Below are 10,383 nucleotides of genomic sequence, written 5' to 3'. Positions count from 1 at the left end.
TGGGTTCTTTCTCCTGTTCCTTTGTTTGATGCTTGACCCGTTAATTGCTTTAACGTGGAAGGTAAAAACCTGTGTACATCACACATCTTATTGATTGCGGAGTGGGGTTTAACAGCTCTGCAGATGAAGCTACTGTCAGGGGAAAGCCGGTTGGTTTTCCTCTTGATGCCATTTGTTAGGGAATGAAAGAGATATTAAAGCATCAAAGCCCTTTCTGTTTGTCAGGATCCCAGGGAGAAAGGTGCGGTGAGAAAGAGAGAGAGTGGCTGTGTGTATTTTCTCCTTTCAAGAGCACATTGATCATTGCCACCTTTCCACGATGACCTTTGGGATTCTGGTTTGCCTCCCGTGCTGCAATCCAGTAATGAAGAAAAGCTGAGAAGATATAAAAGCAGCGGATCCATCACGCCTGCCAGGTAGGCAGCTGTGCAAACAGGATTTGATGAATGGCCGACTCAGGCTGCGGACTGAATCAAGGAGGGCCTTGCCCAGCGATAGTTTCCAGCAAGAGATTCCTCCTAAACTTTAGGAAGAGTTTAGAATCATAGAGTTGGAAGAGACCCCAAGGGCCCTGATCCAGTCCAACCCCATTCTGCCATGCAGGAAATCCAGTCAAAGCATCCCCAATAGATGGCCATCCAGCCTCTGCTTAAAGACTCCAAGGAAGGAGACTCCACTACACTCCGAGGAAGGAGTTTGTTCCACAGTCGAACAGCCCTTACTCTCAGGAAGTTCCTCCTGATGTTGAGCTGGAATCTCTTTTCCTGGAGCTTGCATCCATTGTTCCGGGTCCTAGTCTCTGGAGCAGCAGAAAACAAGCTTGCTCCCTCCTCAATGTGACATCCTTTCAGATATTTAAACAGGGCTCTGTCATATCACCTCTTAACCTTCTTTTCTCCAGGCTAAACGTCCCCAGCTCCCTGAGTTGTTCCTCGTAGGGCAAGGTTTCCAGACCCTTCAACATTTTAGTCGCCTTCCTCTGGACACGCTCCAGTGTCTTTTTTGAATTGTGATGCCCAGAACTGGACACAATATTCCAGGTGGGGCCTGACCAGAGCAGAATATAGTGGCACTATGACTTCTCTTGATCTAGACACTATACTTCTCGCCATCCAGAAAGAAGATGCCCATCCAGCCTCTGATGAAAGACCTCCCAGGAATAAGGTCCCCTATCTTCAAGATGTTGGTTCCACTCATGCAAGGGCCTGCTTGGTTGTTGTTGCTATCATAGAATCCTAGAGTTGGAAGAGGCCCCCAAGGGCCATCCAGTCCAACTGCTTCTGCCATGCAGGAATTCTCAATCAAAGCACCCCCAGAGTGGCCATCCAGCCCTCTGCTTAAGACCTATAGAGAGGGGACTCCACCAAACCGCCTGACTGTCAGGAGGTTCCTCCTAAGTTGAGCTGGATCTCTTTTCCTGGAGTTTCATCCATTGCTTTATTGGGTCCTCTCTCGGAGCAGCAGAAGACAAGCTTACTCCATCCTCTATATGACATTCATTTCAAATATTTAACCGGCTATCATATCGCCTCTTAACCGTTTTCTCCAGGCTGAACATCCCCAGTCTCTAAAGTCTCTCTCATGGGCTCATGGTTTCCAGACCCTTCACCATTTTAGTCCCCCTCCTTTGGACACATGGCTCCAGCTTCTCAATGTTCTTTTGAATTGTTGCCCCGAACTGGACAAGGATTATTCCAGATGGGCCCGACCAAAGGAGAATAGAGTGGACTATGACTTCCTTGATTAGACCAGGGGTAGGCAACCTTTTTGATCTAGGGCTGGGTTGCTGTCCCTCAGACAACTGGGGGGGCCGAACTCAAAATGGCGCCGGAGCAGAACGGAAGCTCGGCGGCAATCAGTGGCAGGACCGGACTGGGGCCACTCCCAAGGCTCGCTGGGCCGGATCCGGCCCACGGGCTGTAGGTTGGCGACCCTGTTCAAGACACTATAGCCTGGAGAAAGAAAAGTTAAGAGGTGATATGAAGCCCTGTTTAAATATTTGAAGGATGTCACTTGAGGAGGGAGCAAGCTTGTTTTCTGCTGCTCCAGAAGACTAGGACGGCAATGGATGCAATGCAGGAAAAGAGATTCCACTCAACAATCAGGAGAACTTCCTGACAGTAAGGTCTGTTCGAGTGGAACAAACCCCTCGGAGTGTAGTGGAGTCTCCTTCCTTAGAGTCTTAACAGAGGCTGGATGGCCATCTTTGGGATGCTTTGACTGTGATTTCCTGCTGGCAGAATGGGGTTGGACTGGATGGCCCTAGTTGTCTCTTCTACTCTATGATTCTATGATTCTTCCTTGGATTTTGGTGGAGTCTCCTTCTTTGGAGGTCTTGAAGCAGAGGGCTGGATGGCCATCTGTCATGGGGATGCTTCGAGTGAGATCTTCTGCATTGGCAGAATGGGTTGGACTGGATCAGGGCCCTTGGGGTCTCTTTCAGCTCTATGATTCTATACTTTTATTGATGCAGCCTAAAATTGCATTGGCCTTTTTAGCTGCCTATCGCACTGTTGACTCATGTTCAACTTGTGGTCCACTTGGACTCCCAGATCCCTTTCACACAGAAAGTCTCCCTAAGCCAAGTGTCCCCCATAATCCTTTATCTGTGCATTTCATTTCTTCTACCTAAGTGCAGTCAGTACCTTACATTTCTACCTGATGAAATTCATTTTGTTAGCTTTGGCCCAGCTTTCTCATTTCCCTACTTCTATTGAATTTTCTTATCCATCCTATTATACCTCTTTCGTATAGTGTCTTAAATTCTTATCCATTAAGTGTGCCTTACCAATCACAAGTCTCAAATTAACATCATGAATACTTCTTTTTAATTCTTTCAGGTTTCGAGAGCCAGTGTGGCATAGCGGTTCGAGTGTTGGAAGCGACTCAGGAGACCAGGGTTCGAATCCCAGCTTGTCATGGAACCTATTGGGTGACCTTAGGCAAGCTGCCTCTCTCAGCCTCAGAGGATGGCCATGGCAAACCCTCTGATGAAATTTGCCAGAAAACCCCATGATGGGTTGCCATAAACAGAAACGACTTGAAGGAACACACAACAATAGTTTACTTGGTTGTGTCCAATTTTTCGTGAATGTTTGACACCGCTTTAACTTCCATTTCTCATTGCTATGGAATCCTGGGATTTGTAGTTTGCTGTAACACCCAGATTCCAGAGTTTACATATCTCACAAAACTGCAAATCATGGAATTCCATGGATGGAGGCATGGCAGTTAAAGTGTGTCAAACTGCATTAATTCTTCGTGCAGATTGGACCTAAGGGGAAGCTAATCCCCTCTCCATGCATCTGCGTCTGTGTGATGGATATTGTCTTTCATTTCTTGAACACAGCTTTATTTGCAGCTACTCTTTGGCAGAGTTACTCCTGCGATCCCTGCAAGTAGTTTTGTTTGCCCTTCCCTCTGGAGCAACGCCGGGGGGGAAGGCTCCCTTATTACCAACATATTACCCCATCAACCCTTTTAGCAAACCTCAGACAATTCGCCCCGTTTCCTTCTTCTCTCCTCAGCCTTTTCCTCCCAAGGAAGACATACATCTGCCTGACAGGAGGAGCAGGGAGGGCAGGCAAAGAGGAGGGAAGTGCCAGGCGGGCAAAGTATACAGCGAAGAGATGATTACGGCTTTGAGTTCAACAAAAACGCCTCCGGTGGGATCTGTATATCTTCCCTGACAAGACAGTTGGCCACTGAGGTTTCTGCCCTTTAACCCTGGATCCTTTTACATCTGGGTTGAAGTGGGCAGGGGAGAGGAAGAGCGGCAATCCTGGCCTGCTCCATGATGTGACCACGTCTTGGTGCATTTGTCTACTTTGCACAACAGACCGAGGCTTGCAGATAACATTTCAGCTGCCAAACTCAAAGCATGTGTGTGGAATTCCATTTTCTCTCCAGTCCAGCCGTCTGGATTAGAAAGAAGCCCTGGCTTGGTAGGAGTATCTGGTCCTCAAAACCTCTAAAAAAGGTTGTTAGAAACATGTACATTTCTCCGTGTTGAATTTCATTTTGTTAGCTTTGGCCCAGCTCTTCTAGTCTATTCAGGTCATTTTGAATCTTGATCCTGTCTCTGGAGTATTAACTATTCCTCTAATTTGGTGTCATCTGCAAATTCGATAAGTCTGCTCCCAATTCTTGTCATCCAGGTCATTGAAAAGATGTTGAATAGCACTGGGCCCAGGACAGAGCCCCACTGGACACCCCACTGGTCACTTCCCTCCAGGATGAAAAAAGCCATTGTGACCCTCCTTTGGGTTCGGCCTGTCAACCAATTACAGATCCATGTAACGTTGCCTTGTCTAGCCACATTTACAAGCTTGTTTGCAAGAATATCATGGGAACTTTGTCAAAGGCCTACTGATATCAAGATATACTATACACAGCATTCCCTTCATCTAACAAGCTGGTCATTTTATCAAAGAAAGAAAATCAGGTTTGTCTGGCATGACTTCTTTCCCTGAAACTGTGTTGACTTTTTGTGATTATGTCATTGCTTTCTAGATGTTCACAGACTCTCTGTTTAATGACAGTCTCTTTGTTAACGTTTAATGTTTGTCTCTCCACTGCAAGGGGGGATTGATGCTCGGATATTGGTTGCATCTAGAGCAAGGATCCCGTTCTGCACTTCCTCCCACTTTGCCACAGAAGTGACTCTTAAAAGGTCTCATAACTTGGCTAATGGCTGCTTCCTTCTAAAACCCAGTGGCTGCATCTCCACAGCGGAAACTAATGCAGTTTGATGCTGCTTTAACTGCCATGGCTCAATCCTATGGAATTCTGGGATCCTAGTTTTATGATCGATTTAGCCTTCTTGGTCAGAGATCCTGGTGCCAGAATAAACTACAGATCCAAGAGCCATGGCTGTTAAAGCAGTCCAACATTGCATGAAGTTTGCCGTGTGGATGCAGCCTTGTCTTCAGACATCATGATCTGGCACTGAATGCATGTGCCAAACACTGGGCCTGGGCCCCGTCTTGTCGTGTCGGGAGGGAATTCGCTTATAACTTTATTCTCAAAGGGAATGACGACTCATTTTTGGTAATTTTTACCTGCTGCAAGAAAAACTGCACCGTTTTCAAAAGCATCTTCTCTTTGGGACATACTCAGCACCAAAATCCGCACGTGGAGAAAGCAGCAGTTCCTGCACAAGGAAATATTGGGTTTCTCCATATAGACTGCTATTTCTTGTGCGGAATAAAGTGTTTTCTCTGTTAAATGCCACAAGTGAATTTTCTGCTTAAAATGTCTCCAAAGTTTTCACATGGTCCAGCACTTTCTCATCAAGGTTCCAAGACTCAAGGGACATGATTTTGGCAGGGTGTCCGGATGTCCTCCTTTCCCAGACATGTCCTACACTTCACCTTTTGTCCAGGAGGCGTTCCAAAATGTCCTCCATTTTGGCTGATCTATGCAGTCAAGGCTTTATAGACTTCGCACCAACTCATAGTATGCCATGTAGTGGAACTGGAAAAAGAGGGAAAATGCCATTGATAACAGAATGGTTATGGAAAGTGTTAAGACTCTATGGAAATGGGCAAACTAACATGTCTGATCAGAAATAAGTCCATAGATAAATTTAAGGAGGAATGGTCAAATATATCGGAAGAAAGACAACAGCATTGAAGAAAAGTAACGATTCAGGATAAGATAAAAACAGTCGTGAGAAGAGGTGGGAACAAATAGGATGAACTGATGAAATACGGAATGAGAAGTAGTTAATGTAAATAAGAAGAGTACGATTGGAAAAGAAATAGAAGTAAAAATGCGTAATGAAAGAATATTGTTCAGGATGTAGGACTAGGAAGTTTGTTTTAGTGTTTGTTTTAGCAGGGATTCATGTGTGTAATATGTGGTCTGTTGGGTAAAGGTATGTCGACATATAGGGTTGCTTTGTGTAAGTGGTTATTGTGTGTATGTGTGTGGTGTGTGTGTGGTGTATATATAATATATATATATATATTATATTATATATATGGACTGTTCAATGTGTGTTCAAACTTTTAATACTATGTTTTAAAAATGAAAACAGTAATGTACATTATAGAGAGTATACGGGAGAGTAGTTGCTGGGCGCATGAATCGGAGATGGGAATCTTCTGCAAGAAACAAACACCCCCCTCTAAACACTTAATGAATTCGAGTGCAAACGTCAGTGTTGTAAGGAACATTTTTTTGTAATGATGGTTCTCCAAAAGAAAATAAAAAACTCATACTCTCCAACTGTCCCAATTTAAGAGGGAAAGTCCCCATTAACCTCTGCCATCCCACTCTTTCAGCTTCCTTAAAATGTCCCCGTTTCTTCTCTCTTCCTCCTCCTCTTCTTTACTCACTTCCTCCTGGCTTCCTTCAGTTGCTGCAAACAGAGTTCAAAGTGTAAAAATAGTTTGCATTTTAGTTAACTTAGGAGGAGGAAGAGGAGAAAAAGGGGAGGCATCTTTCCCTTTCCAGTCGGCTCAGGCAAAAGCAACTGCAGCAGCCTCTGCTAGTTTGTTATTCTCTTCATGAGAAACGTTTGCCGTCTTGACCATAGACAGGCCCCAGTTTTCATCTCTGAAATGTGGGAGGTGTGATGTTCTGCAGCAGCCCATCCCTAAATGCTGGGGGGGGGAAATTAGAACGGTGGAGGGAGAATATCTCCAAGCACCCCAAATCTAGCCATCGCTAGCGTTCCTATTTCTCAGCGCCGCCTTTCTCATCCACAGGAGTGAGGGATGAGTCTCAGGGTGGGGTGCTGCCTCCCAAAGGAGAGAGCAAGGGGCAAAAGCAAACTGCTGCAGCTTCTCCTGCTGGTCTCTTCTTCCCATTAAGAACTTTCACCATCTTGATCATACTCTGATTTCCTTGGCCGCATATGTCCTGGGTTTCACCATGGGTTTATCCCACTAGGAAATCCCGCTGAAAACGGGATTTAAACTAGATTTAGATAAGAAAAAAACTGAAAATGCAGGAGTTTATCAGACGTGTCACTGTTAAGTGAAATAATTATAATAATTAATAATATAATTGTTTTATTATATACTACTATTCCAAGATCATAGCGGTGAACAGCAAGTAAGCTAATGCAAGTAAGCTAATTTGCCCCAACAGTCTGGGTACTCATTTAGCTCCCTCCTTGGAAGATGCAAGCCTGAGTCGAGCTTGGGCCCTTTGCTGGTCTTGAACTCGCAACTGTGTGGTTTGAGTGAATGGCTGCAGGACAGGCATTGAACCACATGAATTAAAGCGAAGGCAAGGGGAGAAAAGGCAGCTTTTTTCTTTGGGAACTTCCCGAAAGTAAGAAGCTGCCGTTTTTCTCCACTTTCCTTCACTTTACTTCGTGTTATTTCACTTTTGCGGAATCTGGTGTGATAAACTTCCAGGTTTTTTTAAAATTAAATCTAGTTTAAACCCCGTTTTCCAGCAGTTTTTTGCTAGTGATAAAGCAATATTAATGTTTGAGGTTATGAACACTGAGAGAGACTTTGGTAGTAGGCTGCATCTGTCTATTGTTGGGCTTCCATGAAGGATAAGGTTGCCATATTCCAATCCCTCGTATCTGGGCATCTGATCTGCACATTATGCAATTATATAACAAGGCATATTATTAAATGCATGATTATGCAAATTCAACCCCTTGCAATTTCCTAACACTATGTTTTTAACCTCACCAGCCGGGACATTTTTTAGTACTTCAATCTGGAATATTTAGGTATTCCGGGACAAATGGCAATCTAACGGAAGAGGCCTTTTGGGCAACCCAACGAGGGCTGCTATGGTTTTGAAGCAGCAACATGGGGAGCCCTCTCTATCAACACTTTGGCCGGTACATACAATCAAGCCCACTTTAGAGTCGTGAAGAATCAGCCTCTAAATCTCTTATTATGGCACTCTTGCGAGAGTCCCTCTTTCTGCAAGATGCCAGTCAGGCTTTAATGTAATCTTGCCTCCTGTGCTCCTCGTCTCCTTCATCTGGGCCTGCATCTTTCCAAACTGGAAGAAAGGGAACAGCCGTGCTCACAATGACAGACCCTCCCAATATATGGTATAATATATGGCCATTTTACTGGTACCAAAAGACTATTCTCATGCTCTCAACTAGGGGACTTGGGGATGCTCAAGAAAAAAACAGATGCAACATCACCAAGCCTTGATGTTGTGCCTTTGTGACCACTGCGCCTGGGAATTTGTATCCACTCCCACTTTCTCATTAGCTCTGCATCTCTCTCTGTCCTCCAAGAAAGCTACATTTATGCTTTGTTCATCTATAAAACAAGCATCCTTTTAATCATCACCCAATAGGATCCAATGCAGAAGGTGGGGGCTTTAGTTGGAAACCTGGACCTCCCCCGGGCTTGTCGACTGGTTATTGCCGGCCATGGGCAATACGGAGAACCAGTCAGTTATATTTACAGTTATACAGTCATCCATTTTCATAGTAGCATAGGGTGATAACTAGTGAGGGTTCCAGTGGATTCAAAATGACGCATAGCCCACCCACTCCCGGGTCTCATTTTATAAAGCAAGGTGAAGTCAACTCGGAGGGCTCGCATGGCAGGAGTAAACGCAATGCAACGGCAAGGTGGGCGCTTGGTCCAGAGGTGGCTGAAGGGTCCTTTTGTGAAAATAGTCCAGCTTTGGGTCTAAGTCTCCTCTCAGCAAGGGATGTGCTAACCTCAAGTCCATTCCTTTTTTGGGGGGCAGTGGAAGGAGAACTTATGCATTTCCCAGAGGAACCAACTGGACTTGCACGCCACCAAAGCAACAAAGATGGGCAAGGGTTTCTGCTGGATTCCTCAGGCCACATACTTCTCCTACCCTGTGGTCACCAAAAGCCAGGAGAATTTGGCAATGAAAGAGTATAAGCCAACTGCAGTTGGCTCCTTCTATCTTTGGCCACTTTAAGAGCATGGATCACCTCTCAGTTGTCAAGGAGTACAAATGGGATGCAAATACGGTGTCTGCCATCTTTTCTGTTATGGGAAGACCCCAGCAGGTGAGGCTGGTGTTGGCAAGAGGGACCATTCATTGGTCAAAAGTGGTACCCCCAAAGTCCAACAGTACATCTGTTGAAGTGGCTCCATTTTGCGCAGACAGGCGCCAGGGTTCCTTCGGAGGAGAATGGAGAGCTAGAAAGGAATGCTTAAAAATATGTATATCTAGCTGGTGTCGAGTGGAGAGGAATAGTAATGGTGAAAGGTTATCATGCGAAGGGGAAGGGGAGAGGAAGGGCTGTTCTGGTTTTGTGGCAGGGTGCCACATGCCAATTTCACAGGGACCCAACCCGTTCTGGCCACTCCAGTGTCACCTAAGAAAGGGGCGGGCAGGCAGTGTGGCTCCGCAATGTGGAGGAAGAGGACAAGGAGGAAGAAGAGAAGAGGAAGGAGCCCTGCCAGGCTGTCCGGTCGTAGCCTTGCCCCAGTGCCCACCAGTCTAGAGGCGCAAGAGGTATCGTCTGCCCGGACGCTTCTGAGCTCCTTGCCCGGCTGTGGTGGTGTTTGGTGCTGTGGGTGGGGGGCACTCAGTTTACTGTGCTCGGGGTCTGGGCCCCCAGAGCTGCTGTGGTGTCTTGCAGGTGCCCCCCGTGGGCGCTGTGACGTGCGGCACGGTGTTCTCCTCGGCTTCCACCCGCCGTTATGCCTTGACCTGTGGTGGCGGGCTTTGCTGTCACTGAAGTCAATCACCCGGCACTCGTAGGTCCCTTCGTCCGTCGCTTCACCGGGAGAGACGCAACTTGTGGGAGTGTTGCTGCCGACCACTTTCACCACCTGGATTGGGAAAGGGGGTAGGATTGGGGGCAAAAAAAGAGAGCACACAGGTGTGAAGGCACAATGTATCGAGGTCCCATGGGACCAAACCATTCCCAAGCACATGCTACCAGCTTCATGTTATTGTTGTTGTTGTTTGCTTTCAAGTGTGTTTCTGCTTACAGCGACCCTAAGGTAACCTATCATGGGGTTTTCTCAGCAAGTTTGTTCGAGGAAGTTTGCCATTACCATCCTCTGAGGCTGAGAGAGTGTAATGCCTAATGTCACCCAGTGGGTTTTATGCGGGCCCAGTCTCCAAGTTTTAGGCCAACACTCAAAGCACTATGCCATGCTGTTATTTTTATTTTTAACTAGCCACTTGCAAGAGCCAGACTGGAATGCACTGATGCATCGAATAACCTTCTTTCAGGTGTGGAACTTCACTATTTCTGACTACAACTCTCAGAATCCCCTCAGCACCATATTGTGAAGGAGCCTCATTGGTGCATTTGAGACTCCCAGGGGCCATCCAGACCAAGTCTTTTTCGCCATGCGAATTCACCAGCTCTAATTCCTGAATGTAATGGCAACACTTTGATATAAAACACTAGTAAAATTAGAAGTATTCCTTTGCATTACAATATCCTAT

This window comes from Sceloporus undulatus, chromosome 4 (assembly GCF_019175285.1).
Source record: "Sceloporus undulatus isolate JIND9_A2432 ecotype Alabama chromosome 4, SceUnd_v1.1, whole genome shotgun sequence".
In the NCBI taxonomy this organism is placed as follows: domain Eukaryota; kingdom Metazoa; phylum Chordata; class Lepidosauria; order Squamata; family Phrynosomatidae; genus Sceloporus; species Sceloporus undulatus.
Note: the sequence above shows the minus strand (reverse complement) of the source record.